The 20,556-nt window shown below is 47.2% G+C and overlaps 1 protein-coding gene across 1 annotated transcript in view; it reads left to right on the forward strand.

Annotated features, from left to right (window-relative positions):
• Positions 1-20,556, forward strand: part of LOC133136224 (SLAM family member 5-like) — a 78,263-nt gene that overhangs the window by 48,067 nt on the left and 9,640 nt on the right. The gene's annotated exons all lie outside the window — the stretch shown is intronic.

Genomic DNA, 20,556 nt, shown 5'->3' on the forward strand with positions numbered 1-20,556 from the left:
TACACACTCACACACCCTATTGCACACTCACACACTCTACCACACACTCACACTTTCCAACACACACACTACCACACTCACGCTCTCTAACACACACACTACCACACACTCATACTCTCTACCACACTCACACTCTCTACCACACACTCACACTCTCTACCACACACTCACACTCTCTAACACACACTCTACCACACTCTCTACCACACACTCTACCACACACTCACACTTTCTAACACACACACTACCACACTCACACTCTCTAACACACACACTACCACACACTCATACTCTCTACCACACTCACACTCTCTAGCACACACTCACACTCTCTAACACACACACTACCACACACTCACACTCTACCACACTCATACTCTACCACACACTCACACTCTCTACCACACACTCACACTCTCTAACACACACTCACACTCTCTAGCACACATTCACACTCTCTACCACACACTCACACTCTCTAACACACACTCACACACTCAACCACACACTCACACTCTCTAACACACACTCACACTCTCTACCACACACTCACACTCTCTAACACACACTCTACCACACACTCACACTCTCTGACACACACTCACACTCTCTACCACACACTCTACCACACACTCACATTCTACCACACTCACACTCTCTTCCACAAACTCACACTCTCTAACACACACTCACACTCTCTAACACACACTCACACTCTCTAACACACACTCACACTCTCTACCAAACACTCACACACTCGACCACACACTCACACTCTCTGACACACACTCACACTCTCTACCACACACTCTACCACACACTCACACTCTACCACACTCACACTCTCTTCCACAAACTCACACTCTCTAACACACACTCACACTCTCTAACACACACTCACACTCTCTAACACACACTCACACTCTCTACCAAACACTCACACACTCTACCACACACTCACACTCTCTAACACACACTCACACTCTCTACCACACACTCACACTCTCTACCACACACCCACACTCTCTACCACACACTCACACTCTCTAACACACACTGTACCACACACTCACACTCTACCACACTCACACTCTCTACCACACACTCTACCACACACTCACACTCTCTACAACACTCACACTCTCTAGCACACACTCACACTCTCTATCACACACTCACACTCTCTAACACACACACTACCACACACTCACACTCTCTAACACACACTCTACCACACACTCACACTCTACCACACACTCACATTCTCTAACACACACACTACCACACTCACACTCTGTTGCACACTCACACACTCTGTTGCACACTCGCACACTCTACCACACACTCACACACTCTACCAAACACTCACACTCTCTGTCACACACTCACACACTCGGTCACACGCTCACACACTCTGTCGCACACTCACACACTCACACACTCTGTTGCACACTCACGCACTCTGTTGCACACTCACACACTCGGTCACACACTCACACACTCACACACTCTGTTACACACTCACACATTCTGTTGCACACTCACACACTCTGTCACACACTCACACTCTCTACCACACACTCACACTCTCTACCACACACTCCCACTCTCTAACACACACTCACACTCTCTACCACACACTCACACACTCTACCAAACACTCACACTCTCTGTCGCACACTCACACACTCTGTTGCACACTCACACACTCTACCACACACTCACACACTCTACCAAACACTCACACTCTCTGTCGCACACTCACACACTCGGTCACATGCTCACACACTCTGTTGCACACTCACACACTCTTCCACATACTCACACACTCTACCAAACACTCACACTCTCTGTCACACACTCACACACTCTGTTGCACGCTCACACACTCACCCACTCACACACTCTGTTGCACACTCACACACTCGGTCACGCACTCACACACTCACACACTCTGTTACACACTCACACATTCTTTTGCACACTCACACACTCTGTCACACCCTCACACACTCTGTTGCACACTCACACACTTGGTCACACACTCACACACTCACACACTTTGTTACACACTCACACATTCTGTTGCACACTCACACACTCTGTTGCACGCTTACACACTCTGTTGCACACTCACACACTCTGTTACACACTCTGTTACACACTCACACACTCTAACACCCACTCACACTCTCTACCACACACTCACACTCTCTACCACACACTCACACTTTCTAACACACACTCTACCACACACTCACACTCTACCACACTCACACTCTCTACCACATACTCTACCACACACTCATACTCTCTACCACACTCACACTCTCTAGCACACACTCACACTGTCTACCACACACTCACACTCTCTAACACACACACTACCACACACTCACACTCTCTAACACACACTCTACCACACACTCACACTCTCTAACACACACACTACCACACTCACACTCTACCACACTCACACTCTGTTGCACACTCACACACTCTGTTGCACACTCACACACTCTACCACACACTCACACACTCTACCATACACTCACACACTCTGTTGCACACTCACACACTCTGTCACACACTCACACACTCACACACTCTGTTGCACGCTCACACACTCTGTTGCACACTCACACACTCGGTCACACACTCACACTCTCACACACTCTGTTACACACTCACACATTCTGTTGCACACTCACACACTCTGTCAGACACTCACACACTCTGTTGCACGCTCACACACTCTGTTGCACATTCACACACTCTGTTACACACTCACATACCCTGTTGCACACTCACACACTCACACACTCTGTTACACACTCACACACTCACACACTCTGTTACACACTCACACACTCTGGTACACACTCACACACGCTGTTGCACACTCACACACTCTGTCACACACTCACACTCTCTACCACACACTCACACACTCTACCACACACTCACACTCTCTAAAACACACTCACACTCTCTACTACACACTCACACTCTCCAACACACACTCACACTCTCTACCACACACTCACACTCTCTACCACACTCTCACACTCTCTACCACACACCCACACTCTCTACCACACACTCACACTCTCTAACACACACTCTACCACACACTCACACTCTACCACACTCACACTCTCTACCACACACTCACACTCTCTACCACACACTCACACTCTCTAGCAAACACTCACACACTCTACCACACACTCACACTCTCTAACACACACTCACACTCTCTAACACACACTCTACCACACACTCACACTCTACCACACTCACACTCTCTACCACACACTCACACTCTCTACCACACACTCACACTCTCTAACACACACTCACACTCTCTACCACACACTCACACTCTCTAGCAAACACTCACACACTCTACCACACACTCACACTCTCTACCACACACTCACACTCTCTACCACACTCTCACGCTCTCTAACACTCACTCACACTCTCTACCACACTCTCACGCTCTCTAACACTCACTCACACTCTCTACCACACACTCACACTCTCTAACACACACTCACACTCTCTAACACACACTCACACTCTCTAACACACACTCTACCACACACTCACTCTCTACCACACTCACACTCTCTACCACACACTCACACTCTCTACCACACACTCACACTCTCTAACACACACTCACACTCTCTACCACACACTCACACTCTCTAGCAAACACTCACACACTCTACCACACACTCACACTCTCTAACACACACTCACACTCTCTACCACACTCTCACACTCTCTAACACTCACTCTACCACACACTCACACTCTCTACCACACACTCACACTCTCTAACACACACTCAACCACACACTCACACTCTGTAACACACACTCACACTCTCTACCACACACACTAACTCTCAAACACACACTCACACTCTCTACCACACACTCACACACTCTACCACACACTCACACTCTCTAACACACACTCACACTCTCTAACACACACTCTACCACACACTCACACTCTCTACCACACACCCACAATCTCTACCACACACTCACACTCTCTAACACACACTCTACCACACTCTCACACTCTACCACACTCAATCTCTACCACACACTCACACTCTCTAACACACACTCACACTCTCTAACACACACTCACACTCTCTACCACACACTCACACTCTCTAACACACACTCATACTCTCTACCACGCACTCACACTCTCTACCAAACACTCACACACTCTACCACACTGTCACACACTCGGTTACACACTCACACACTCTAACGCACACTAACACTCTCTACCACACACTCCCACTCTCTAACACACACTCACACTCTCTACCACACACTCACACACTCAACTACACACTCACACTCTCTAACACACACTCACACTCTACCATGTACTCACACACTCTACTGTACCACACACTCACACTCTCTAACACACACTCACACTCTCTAACACACACTCACACTCTCTACCACACACTCACACTCTCTACCACACACCCACAATCTCTACCACACACTCACACTCTCTAACACACACTCTACCACACACTCACACTCTACCACACTCATACTCTACCACACACTCACACTCTCTACCACACACTCACACTCTCTAACACACACTCACACTCTCTAGCACACATTCACACTCTCTACCACACACTCACACTCTCTAACACACACTCACACTCTCTAACACACACTCACACACTCAACCACACACTCACACTCTCTAACACACACTCACACTCTCTACCACACACTCACACTCTCTAACACACACTCTACCACACACTCACACTCTCTTCCACAAACTCACACTCTCTAACACACACTCACACTCTCTACCACACACTCACACTCTCTAACACACACTCTACCACACACTCACACTCTACCACACTCACACTCTCTACCACACACTCACACTCTCTACCACACACTCACACTCTCTAGCAAACACTCACACACTCTACCACACACTCACACTCTCTAACACACACTCACACTCTCTAACACACACTCTACCACACACTCACACTCTACCACACTCACACTCTCTACCACACACTCACACTCTCTACCACACACTCACACTCTCTAACACACACTCACACTCTCTACCACACACTCACACTCTCTAGCAAACACTCACACTCTCTACCACACACTCACACTCTCTAACACACACTCACACTCTCTACCACACACTCACACTCTCTAGCAAACACTCACACACTCTACCACACACTCACACTCTCTAACACACACTCACACTCTCTACCACACTCTCACACTCTCTAACACTCACTCTACCACACACTCACACTCTCTACCACACACTCACACTCTCTAACACACACTCAACCACACACTCACACTCTCTACCACACACTCACACTCTCTACCACACTCTCACACTCTCTACCACACACCCACACTCTCTACCACACACTCACACTCTCTAACACACACTCTACCACACACTCACACTCTACCACACTCACACTCTCTACCACACACTCACACTCTCTACCACACACTCACACTCTCTAGCAAACACTCACACACTCTACCACACACTCACACTCTCTAACACACACTCACACTCTCTAACACACACTCTACCACACACTCACACTCTACCACACTCACACTCTCTACCACACACTCACACTCTCTACCACACACTCACACTCTCTAACACACACTCACACTCTCTACCACACACTCACACTCTCTAGCAAACACTCACACACTCTACCACACACTCACACTCTCTAACACACACTCACACTCTCTACCACACTCTCACGCTCTCTAACACTCACTCACACTCTCTACCACACTCTCACGCTCTCTAACACTCACTCACACTCTCTACCACACACTCACACTCTCTAACACACACTCACACTCTCTAACACACACTCACACTCTCTAACACACACTCTACCACACACTCACTCTCTACCACACTCACACTCTCTACCACACACTCACACTCTCTACCACACACTCACACTCTCTAACACACACTCACACTCTCTACCACACACTCACACTCTCTAGCAAACACTCACACACTCTACCACACACTCACACTCTCTAACACACACTCACACTCTCTACCACACTCTCACACTCTCTAACACTCACTCTACCACACACTCACACTCTCTACCACACACTCACACTCTCTAACACACACTCAACCACACACTCACACTCTGTAACACACACTCACACTCTCTACCACACACACTAACTCTCAAACACACACTCACACTCTCTACCACACACTCACACACTCTACCACACACTCACACTCTCTAACACACACTCACACTCTCTAACACACACTCTACCACACACTCACACTCTCTACCACACACCCACAATCTCTACCACACACTCACACTCTCTAACACACACTCTACCACACTCTCACACTCTACCACACTCAATCTCTACCACACACTCACACTCTCTAACACACACTCACACTCTCTAACACACACTCACACTCTCTACCACACACTCACACTCTCTAACACACACTCATACTCTCTACCACGCACTCACACTCTCTACCAAACACTCACACACTCTACCACACTGTCACACACTCGGTTACACACTCACACACTCTAACGCACACTAACACTCTCTACCACACACTCCCACTCTCTAACACACACTCACACTCTCTACCACACACTCACACACTCAACTACACACTCACACTCTCTAACACACACTCACACTCTACCATGTACTCACACACTCTACTGTACCACACACTCACACTCTCTAACACACACTCACACTCTCTAACACACACTCACACTCTCTACCACACACTCACACTCTCTACCACACACCCACAATCTCTACCACACACTCACACTCTCTGACACACACTCTACCACACACTCACACTCTACCACACTCATACTCTACCACACACTCACACTCTCTACCACACACTCACACTCTCTAACACACACTCACACTCTCTAGCACACATTCACACTCTCTACCACACACTCACACTCTCTAACACACACTCACACTCTCTAACACACACTCACACACTCAACCACACACTCACACTCTCTAACACACACTCACACTCTCTACCACACACTCACACTCTCTAACACACACTCTACCACACACTCACACTCTCTTCCACAAACTCACACTCTCTAACACACACTCACACTCTCTACCACACACTCACACTCTCTAACACACACTCTACCACACACTCACACTCTACCACACTCACACTCTCTACCACACACTCACACTCTCTACCACACACTCACACTCTCTAGCAAACACTCACACACTCTACCACACACTCACACTCTCTAACACACACTCACACTCTCTAACACACACTCTACCACACACTCACACTCTACCACACTCACACTCTCTACCACACACTCACACTCTCTACCACACACTCACACTCTCTAACACACACTCACACTCTCTACCACACACTCACACTCTCTAGCAAACACTCACACTCTCTACCACACACTCACACTCTCTAACACACACTCACACTCTCTACCACACACTCACACTCTCTAGCAAACACTCACACACTCTACCACACACTCACACTCTCTAACACACACTCACACTCTCTACCACACTCTCACACTCTCTAACACTCACTCTACCACACACTCACACTCTCTACCACACACTCACACTCTCTAACACACACTCAACCACACACTCACACTCTGTAACACACACTCACACTCTCTACCACACACACTAACTCTCAAACACACACTCACACTCTCTACCACACACTCACACACTCTACCACACACTCACACTCTCTAACACACACTCACACTCTCTAACACACACTCTACCACACACTCACACTCTCTACCACACACCCACAATCTCTACCACACACTCACACTCTCTAACACACACTCTACCACACTCTCACACTCTACCACACTCAATCTCTACCACACACTCACACTCTCTAACACACACTCACACTCTCTAACACACACTCACACTCTCTACCACACACTCACACTCTCTAACACACACTCATACTCTCTACCACGCACTCACACTCTCTACCAAACACTCACACACTCTACCACACTGTCACACACTCGGTTACACACTCACACACTCTAACGCACACTAACACTCTCTACCACACACTCCCACTCTCTAACACACACTCACACTCTCTACCACACACTCACACACTCAACTACACACTCACACTGTCTAACACACACTCACACTCTACCATGTACTCACACACTCTACTGTACCACACACTCACACTCTCTAACACACACTCACACTCTCTAACACACACTCACACTCTCTACCACACACTCACACTCTCTACCACACACCCACAATCTCTACCACACACTCACACTCTCTAACACACACTCTACCACACACTCACACTCTACCACACTCATACTCTACCACACACTCACACTCTCTACCACACACTCACACTCTCTAACACACACTCACACTCTCTAGCACACATTCACACTCTCTACCACACACTCACACTCTCTAACACACACTCACACTCTCTAACACACACTCACACACTCAACCACACACTCACACTCTCTAACACACACTCACACTCTCTACCACACACTCACACTCTCTAACACACACTCTACCACACACTCACACTCTCTGACACACACTCACACTCTCTACCACACACTCTACCACACACTCACACTCTACCACACTCACACTCTCTTCCACAAACTCACACTCTCTAACACACACTCACACTCTCTAACACACACTCACACTCTCTAACACACACTCACACTCTCTACCAAACACTCACACACTCTACCACACACTCACACTCTCTAACACACACTCACACTCTCTACCACACACTCACACTCTCTACCACACACCCACACTCTCTACCACACACTCACACTCTCTACCACACACTGTACCACACACTCACACTCTACCACACTCACACTCTCTACCACACACTCTACCACACACTCACACTCTCTACAACACTCACACTCTCTAGCACACACTCACACTCTCTATCACACACTCACACTCTCTAACACACACACTACCACACACTCACACTCTCTAACACACACTCTACCACACACTCACACTCTACCACACACTCACATTCTCTAACACACACACTACCACACTCACACTCTGTTGCACACTCACACACTCTGTTGCACACTCACACACTCTACCACACACTCACACACTCTACCAAACACTCACACTCTCTGTCACACACTCACACACTCGGTCACACGCTCACACACTCTGTCGCACACTCACACACTCACACACTCTGTTGCACACTCACGCACTCGGTCACACACTCACACACTCACACACTCTGTTGCACGCTCACACACTCTGTTGCACACTCACACACTCGGTCACACACTCACACACTCACACACTCTGTTACACACTCACACATTCTGTTGCACACTCACACACTCTGTCACACACTCACACTCTCTACCACACACTCACACTCTCTACCACACACTCCCACTCTCTAACACACACTCACACTCTCTACCACACACTCACACTCTCTAGCAAACACTCACACACTCTACCACACACTCACACTCTCTAACACACACTCACACTCTCTACCACACTCTCACACTCTCTAACACTCACTCTACCACACACTCACACTCTCTACCACACACTCACACTCTCTAACACACACTCTACCACACACTCACACTCTACCACACTCACACTCTACCACACACTCACACTCTCAAACACACACTCACACTCTCTACCACACACTCACACTCTCTAACACACACTCTACCACACACTCACACTCTCTACCACACACCCACAATCTCTACCACACACTCACACTCTCTAACACACACTCTCTAACACACACTCTACCACACTCACACTCTCATACACTCACACTCTCTACCACACACTCACCCTCTCTAACACACACTCACACTCTGTAAAACACACTCACACTCTCTAACACACACTCATACTCTCTACCAAACACTCACACTCTCTACCAAACATTCACACACTCTACCACACTGTCACACACTCGGTTACACACTCACACACTCTAACGCACACTCACACTCTCTACCACACACTCACACTCTGTTACACACACTCATACTCTCTACCAAACACTCACACTCTCTACCAAACACTCACACACTCTACCACACTGTCACACACTCGGTTACACACTCACACACTCTAACGCACACTCACACTCTCTACCACACACTCACACTCTGTAACACACACTCACACTTTCTACCACACACTCACACACTCAACCACACACTCAAACTCTCTAACACACACTCACACTCTAACCATGTACTCACACACTCTACTGTACCACACACTCACACTCTCTAACACACACTCACACTCTCTACCACACACTCACGCTCTCTACCACACACCCACAATCTCTACAACACACTCACACTCTACCACACTCACACTCTACCACACACTTACACTCTCTACCACACACTCACACTCTCTAACACACACTCACACTCTCTAACACACACTCACACTCTCTACCACACACTCACACTCTCTACCAAACACTCACACACTCTACCACACTGTCACACACTCTGTTACACACTCACACACTCTAACGCACACTCACACTCTCTACCACACACTCACACTCTCTAACACACACTCTACCACACATTCAAACTCTCTAACACACACTCTACCACACACTCACACTCTCTAACACACACTCACACTCTCTACCACACACTCACACTCTCTACCAAACACTCACACACTCTACCACACTGTCACACACTCTGTTACACGCTCACACACTCTAACGCACACTCACACTCTCTACCACACACTCACACACTCAACCACACACTCACACTCTCTAACACACACTCACACTCTCTACCACACACTCACACTCTCTAACACACACTCTACCACACACTCACACTCTACCACACTCACACTCTCTACCACAAACTCACACTCTCTAACACACATTCACACTCTCTAACACACACTCACACTCTCTACCAAACACTCACACACACTCTACCACACACTCACACTCTCTAACACACACTCACGCTCTCTACCACACACTCACCAAACACTCACACTCTCTACCACACTCACACTCTCTAGCACACACTCACACTCTCTAGCACACACTCACACTCTCTAACACACACACTACCACACACTCACACTCTCTAACACACACTCTACCACACACTCACACTCTACCACACACTCACACTCTCTAACACACACACTACCACACTCACACTCTGTTGCACACTCACACACTCTGTTGCACACTCACACACTCTACCACACACTCACACACTCTACCAAACACTCACACTCTCTGTCACACACTCACACACTCGGTCACACGCTCACACACTCTGTCGCACACTCACACACTCACACACTCTGTTGCACACTCACGCACTCGGTCACACACTCACACACTCACACACTCTGTTGCACGCTCACACACTCTGTTGCACACTCATAAACTCGGTCACACACTCACACTCTCTACCACACACTCACACTCTCTACCACACACTCACACTCTCTACCACACACTCACACTCTCTAGCAAACACTCACACACTCTACCACACACTCACACTCTCTAACACACACTCACACTCTCTACCACACTCTCACACTCTCTAACACTCACTCTACCACACACTCACACTCTGTAACACACACTCACACTCTCTACCACACACGCACACTCTCTAACACACACTCACACTCTCTACCACACACTCACACACTCTACCACACACTCACACTCTCTAACACACACTCTACCACACACTCACACTCTCTACCACACACCCACAATCTCTACCACACACTCATACTCTCTACACACTCACACTCTCTACCAAACACTCACACACTCTACCACACACTCACACTCTCTAACACACACTCACACTCTCTAACACACACTCACACTCTCTAACACACACTGTACCACACACTCACACTCTCTACCACACACCCACAATCTCTACCACACACTCATACTCTCTACACACTCACACTCTCTACCAAACACTCACACACTCTACCACACACTCACACTCTCTAACACACACTCACACTCTCTACCACACACTCACACTCTCTACCACACACCCACACTCTCTACCACACACTCACACTCTCTAACACACACTCTACCACACACTCACACTCTACCACACTCACACTCTCTACCACACACTCTACCACACACTCACACTCTCTACCACACTCACACTCTCTAGCACACACTCACCCTCTCTAACACACACACTACCACACACTCACACTCTCTAACACACACTCTACCACACACTCACACTCTACCACACACTCACACTCTCTAACACACACACTACCACACTCACACTCTGTTGCACACTCACACACTATGTTGCACACTCACACACTCTACCACACACTCACACACTCTACCAAACACTCACACTCTCTGTCACACACTCACACACTCGGTCACACGCTCACACACTCTGTCGCACACTCACACACTCACACACTCTGTTGCACACTCACGCACTCGGTCACACACTCACACACTCACACACTCTGTTGCACGCTCACACACTCTGTTGCACACTCACACACTCGGTCACACACTCACACACTCACACACTCTGTTACACACTCACACATTCTGTTGCACACTCACACACTCTGTCACACACTCACACACTCTGTTGCACGCTCACACACTCTGTTGCACACTCACACACTCACACACTCTGTTACACAATCACACACCCTGTTTTACACTCACACACTCTACCACACACTCACAGTTTCTAACACGCACACTACCACACTCACACTCTCTAACACACACACTACCACACACTCATACTCTCTACCACACTCACACTCTCAACCACACACTCACACTCTCTACCACACACTCACACTCTCTAACACACACTCTACCACACTCTCTACCACACACTCTACCACACACTCACACTTTCTAACACACACACTACCACACTCACACTCTCTAACACACACACTACCACACACTCATACTCTCTACCACACTCACACTCTCTAGCACACACTCACACTCTCTAACACACACACTACCACACACTCACACACTCTACCACACACTCACACTCCACCACACTCACACTCTCTACCACACTCACACTCTCGAATACACACACTACCACACTCACACTCTACCACACTCACACTCTCTGTTGCACACTCACACTCTCTGTCACACACTCACACACTCTACCAAACACTCACACTCTCTGTCGCACACTCACACACTCTGTTGCACACTCACACACTCTACCACACACTCACACACTCTACCAAACACTCACACTCTCTGTCGCCCACTCACACACTCGGTCACAAGCTCACACACTCTGTTGCACACTCACACACTCTACCACATACTCACACACTCTACCAAACACTCACACTCTCTGTCGCACACTCACACACTCTGTTATACACTCACACTCTGTTGCACACTCACACACTCTGTTGCACACTCACACACTCACACACTCTGTCACACACTCACACACTCACACATTCTGTTGCACACTCACACACTCTGTTGCACACTCACACACTCACACATTCTGTTACACACTCACACATTCTGTTGCACACTCACACACTCTGTTGCACACTCACACACTCTGTCACACACTCACACACTCTGTTGCACACTCTGTTACACACTCACACATTCTGTTGCACACTCACACACTCTGTTGCACGCTCACACACTCTGTTGCACACTCTGTTACACACTCACACACTCTGTTACACACTCACACACTCTAGCACACACTCACACTCTCTACCACACACTCACACTCTCTAACACACACTCACACTCTCTAACACACACTCTACCACACACTCACAATCTCTAACACACACTCTACCACACACTCACACTCTCTAACACACACTCACACTCTCTAACACACACTCTACCACACACTCACAATCTCTAACACACACTCTACCACACACTCACACTCTCTAACACACACTCACACTCTCTAACACACACTCTACCACACACTCACAATCTCTAACACACACTCTACCACACACTCACACTCTCTAACACACACTCACACTCTCTACCACACACTCACACTCTCTAACACACACTCTACCACACACCCACACTCTCTGACACACTCACACTCTCTACCACACACTCTACCACACACTCACACTCTACCACACTCACACTTTCTACCACAAACTCACACTCTCTACCACACACTCACACTCTCTAACACACACTCACACTCTCTAACACACACTCACACTCTCTAACAAACACTCACACACTCTACCACACACTCACACTCTCTAACACACACTCACACTCTCTACCGCACACTCACACTCTCTACCACACACCCACACTCTCTACCACACACTCACACTCTCTAACACACACTCTACCACACACTCACACTCTTCCACACTCACACTCTCTACCACACACTCTACCACACACTCACACTTTCTAACACACACTCTACCACACTCACACTCTCTAACACATACACTACCACACACTCACACTCTCTACCACTCTCACACTCTCTAGCACACACTCACACTCTCTAACACATACACTACCACACACTCACACTCTCTACCACACTCACACTCTCTAGCACACACTCACACTCTCTAACACACACTCTACCACACGCTCACACTCTACCACACTCACACTCTCTACCACACACTCTACCACACGCTCACACTCTACGACACTCACACTCTCTACCACACACTCACACTCTCTAACACACACTCTAACACACTCACACTCTCTAACAAACACTCACACACTCTACCACACACTCACACTCTCTAACACACACTCACACTCTCTACCGCACACTCACACTCTCTACCACACACCCACACTCTCTACCACACACTCACACTCTCTAACACACACTCTACCACACACTCACACTCTTCCACACTCACACTCTCTACCACACACTCTACCACACACTCACACTTTCTAACACACACTCTACCACACTCACACTCTCTAACACATACACTACCACACACTCACACTCTCTACCACTCTCACACTCTCTAGCACACACTCACACTCTCTAACACATACACTACCACACACTCACACTCTCTACCACACTCACACTCTCTAGCACACACTCACACTCTCTAACACACACTCTACCACACGCTCACACTCTACCACACTCACACTCTCTACCACACACTCTACCACACGCTCACACTCTACGACACTCACACTCTCTACCACACACTCACACTCTCTAACACACACTCTAACACACTCACACTCTCTAACACACACTCACACTCTCTAACACACACTCTACCACACACTCACAATCTCTAACACACACTCTACCACACACTCACACTCTCTAACACACACTCACACTCTCTAACACACACTCTACCACACACTCACAATCTCTAACACACACTCTACCACACACTCACACTCTCTAACACACACTCACACTCTCTAACACACACTCTACCACACACTCACAATCTCTAACACACACTCTACCACACACTCACACTCTCTAACACACACTCACACTCTCTACCACACACTCACACTCTCTAACACACACTCTACCACACACCCACACTCTCTGACACACTCACACTCTCTACCACACACTCTACCACACACTCACACTCTACCACACTCACACTTTCTACCACAAACTCACACTCTCTACCACACACTCACACTCTCTAACACACACTCACACTCTCTAACACACACTCACACTCTCTAACAAACACTCACACACTCTACCACACACTCACACTCTCTAACACACACTCACACTCTCTACCGCACACTCACACTCTCTACCACACACCCACACTCTCTACCACACACTCACACTCTCTAACACACACTCTACCACACACTCACACTCTTCCACACTCACACTCTCTACCACACACTCTACCACACACTCACACTTTCTAACACACACTCTACCACACTCACACTCTCTAACACATACACTACCACACACTCACACTCTCTACCACTCTCACACTCTCTAGCACACACTCACACTCTCTAACACATACACTACCACACACTCACACTCTCTACCACACTCACACTCTCTAGCACACACTCACACTCTCTAACACACACTCTACCACACGCTCACACTCTACCACACTCACACTCTCTACCACACACTCTACCACACGCTCACACTCTACGACACTCACACTCTCTACCACACACTCACACTCTCTAACACACACTCTACCACACTCACACTCTGTTGCACACTCACACACTCTGTTGCACACTCACACACTCTACCACACACTCACACACTCTACCAAACACTCACACTCTCTGTCGCACACTCACACACTCGGTCACACGCTCACACACTCTGTTGCACACTCACACATTCTACCACACACTCACATACTCTACCAAACACTCACACTCTCTGTCGCACACTCACACACTCTGTTACACACTCACACTCACACTCACACACTCTGTTGCACACTCACACACTCACACACTCACACACTCTGTTGCACACTCACACACTCGGTCACACACTCTCACACTCTGTCTCACATTCACACTCTACCACACAATCTACCACACTCACACACTCTACCACACACACTCACACTCTACCACACACTCACACTCTCTGTCGCACACTCACACACTCACACACTCTGTCGCTCACTCACACACTCACACACTCTGTTGCACACTCACACACTCTGTCACACACTCACACACTCACACACTCTGTTGCACGCTCACACACTCTGTTGCACACTCACACACTCGGTCACACACTCACACACTCACACACTCTGTTACACACTCACACATTATGTTGCACACTCACACACTCTGTCACACACTCACACACTCACACACTCTGTTACACACTCACACACTCTGTTGCACACTCACACTCTCAGACACTCTGTTACACACTCACACACTCACACACTCACACACTCTGTTACACACTCACACACTCACACACTCTGTTACACACTCACACACTCACACACTCTGTTGCACACTCACACACTCTGTTGCACGCTCACACACTCTGTTGCACACTCACACACTCACACACTCTGTTACACACTCGCACACTCTGTTGCACACTCACACACTCACACACTCTGTTACACACTCACACACTCACACACTCTGTTACACACTCACACACTCACACACTCTGTTGCACACTCACACATTCTGTTGCACACTCACACACTCTGTCACACACTCACACACTCTGTTGCACGCTCACACACTCTGTTGCACACTCACACACTCACACACTCTGTTACACACTCACACACTCTGTTGCACACTCACACACTCACACACTCTGTTACACACTCACACACTCACACACTCTGTTACACACTCACACACTCACACACTCGGTTGCACACTCACACACTCTGTTACACACTCACACACTCTGTTGCACACTCACACACTCACACACTCTGTTACACACTCACACACTCTGTTGCACGCTCACACACTCTACCACACACACTCTACCACACACTCACACACTCTGTCGCACACTCACACACTCGGTCGCACACTCACACTCTCTGTTACACACTCACACACTCTGTTACACACTCACACACTCTGTCACACACTCACACACTCACACACTCGGTCGCACATCCTACTGCACACTACTGAGCAGCACACTCTCACCTTGTTAAAAGAGGTCTAAAAAGCCACACTGCTGCAGAGTGTATTGCTTAGTATGAATTCTGAATTCAGTTCTTTGTTTCTGTTGTTGTTTCAGAGAAATGAGGACTGAGGAGGGAAGGTGAATCTGATATTTGCCATCTGTGTGTGTGTGTTAGATTAGATTACATTACATTAGATTTGTATTAAAATTGAGTAAATGAGAACTCTCACCCTGCTACATTATCTGGTTTGTAAAAGTGCAAGCTAAAATTTGTGAAAATATATAAAATACAGTAAGTAGTCCTTGCAATGCCGTACAGTCCATCTTTTAACCCACCGCTGGGAGGGAAATGCCGACACAGATTCTGATTATTGGTTTGTGCAAGCTTTGCAGTGATTAATTGTAGTAATTGTTAGCCATTATTTGATCTTAACAGTTTTCCTTACAATGTTTTTTTGCTGTTACAGTATGTTTTTCATGTCTGTGAGCTTTTATGAACTCTCAAATGAATCCAAACAAATCGTAATCAAATTAAATATGAAATATCAATCATTTGTTGCCCCAATCAGAGCCTAGCTTGTGCTATACGTTCTCACAGATCCAGCGATCCACTCTGTTAGTACTGTTTGTTACTGTATTAAGATGTTAAGCGATGAAGCTGCCCCAACCGCCTTTCTAAAGGCAAGAGCAACAAAACGAAGCTCCGCTGGAGTGATTCAAGAAATGCCAAGTCTGTCTCAGTCTCCATCAACTGCGCCGCTCACTACAATACTTTTCATCAAAATTACAAGCTACTATTGCACATCAGCACATTACAGCTTTTAATGTAAAACGGCATTCAATTTTAAAACAAACTCAGCTCTGTGGATCTATTTCAGATGTTTTCATCTCAATGCACACATTTGCATATGAAGTCACATGAAGTTTAGACAGTAATGCCATTCTCAGCTCAAAGAGTGAGTATTTACATCGTATTTAAATCTACCGGAGCTGACTGAATTTCAGAATGTCCCATATGTTCAACAGGGCACCAAGCACAGTACACAGCTACTGTAACTTTTAGTTCCATATTTCCAGTGCAGTGGAAAGATTACACATTCAATTCCAAATCAAAGCATTAACAAATGTTATCAAGGCTGTATTATTATTTTACAGGAAGCAAAGATAAGTAATATTAATCTGTTCAAAAAAATGTCAGTGTCAACATTTTTCTCTTCAAACTGAAACATTACTGTATAAACTGAAATTACTGAACTAATATTTAGTTGCATTATCATTGTTTTTGATGACTGCTGCACGTCTGTGTTGTATCGAGTCAAGCAACTTCTGGCACCTAGAAACAGGCATTTCAGCCCAGGATGAACAAACTACATTCCACAGTTCCTGTGAATTTTTGGGTTTTGCTGCAGAAATGGCATTTTTAATGTCACCCCAGTTTTCAATGGGGTTGAGGTTGTGATATTGAGCTGGCCACTCCGTTACCTCAATCATTTTTGTCGGAACTAAGATGCTCCTCGCTTCCTTAATGTATTCAAACTGATCCATGATCCTTGGAATACGAAGTAGTATAAAAAACATCCCCATACCATGATTTTTGTGCCACCATGCTTCACTGTCTTCACAGTGTACTGTGGCTTGAATTCAGTACCCGGGGGTCGTCTGACCACTAGACCTGAAAATAACAATTTTACTCTCATCTGTTCACAGAATGTTACGCCATTTCTCTTTGGGCCAATCGATGTTCCTTGGCAAATTTGAACCGATTCTGCACATTTCCCTTTTTCAACAATGGTGCTTTACTGGGGCTTCTTGCTGATAGCTCAGCTTCAATCAAATGTCTTCTGACTGTAACAGTACTTACAGGTAATTGTAGATCATCTTTGATCTTTCTGGAGCTGATAAATTGCTGAATCTTTTCCATTCTGATTATTCTTTGATCCATTTTAACAGTAGTTGCTCGCTTTCTTCTGCATGTTTCGGGGTTTTGTTGCCATTTTAAAACATTTGAGATCATTTTAGCTGAGCATCCTATAATTTGCTACACTTTTTAATACGTTTTCCCCTCTCCAATCAACTTTTTAATCAAATAATGTTGTTCCTCCAAACAATGTTTGGAACTATTTTACTCAGCAATTCAGAAGAAAATATATTTCATATTTTAGACACGGTGTGGGTGCGTCACTCTCACTCTCACTCACTCCATCCTTCTCTTCATGAGCGTCTCGCTGCTGCCCCCTTCAGGGCTCCATGGCAATGACAGAAACGGCGACCTCAATGCTCTCGGGGGAAAACATCGGTAAATGGTAAATGGTAAATGGTTGGAATTTATATAGCGCCTTCATCCAAAGCGCTGTACAATTGATGCTTCTCATTCACCCATTCATACACGCACTCAGACGCTGACGGTGACTGGCTGCCTTGCAAGGCACCGACCAGCTCGTCAGGAGCATTTGGGGGTTAGGTGTCTTGCTCAGGGACACTTTGACACAGCCCGGGCAGGGGATCGAACCGGGGGATCGAACCGGCAACCCTCCAACAGCCAGACGACTGCTCTCACTGCCTGAGCCATG

The sequence above is a fragment of the Conger conger genome, chromosome 9 (genome assembly GCF_963514075.1).
Source record: "Conger conger chromosome 9, fConCon1.1, whole genome shotgun sequence".
Taxonomy (NCBI): Eukaryota; Metazoa; Chordata; class Actinopteri; order Anguilliformes; family Congridae; genus Conger; species Conger conger.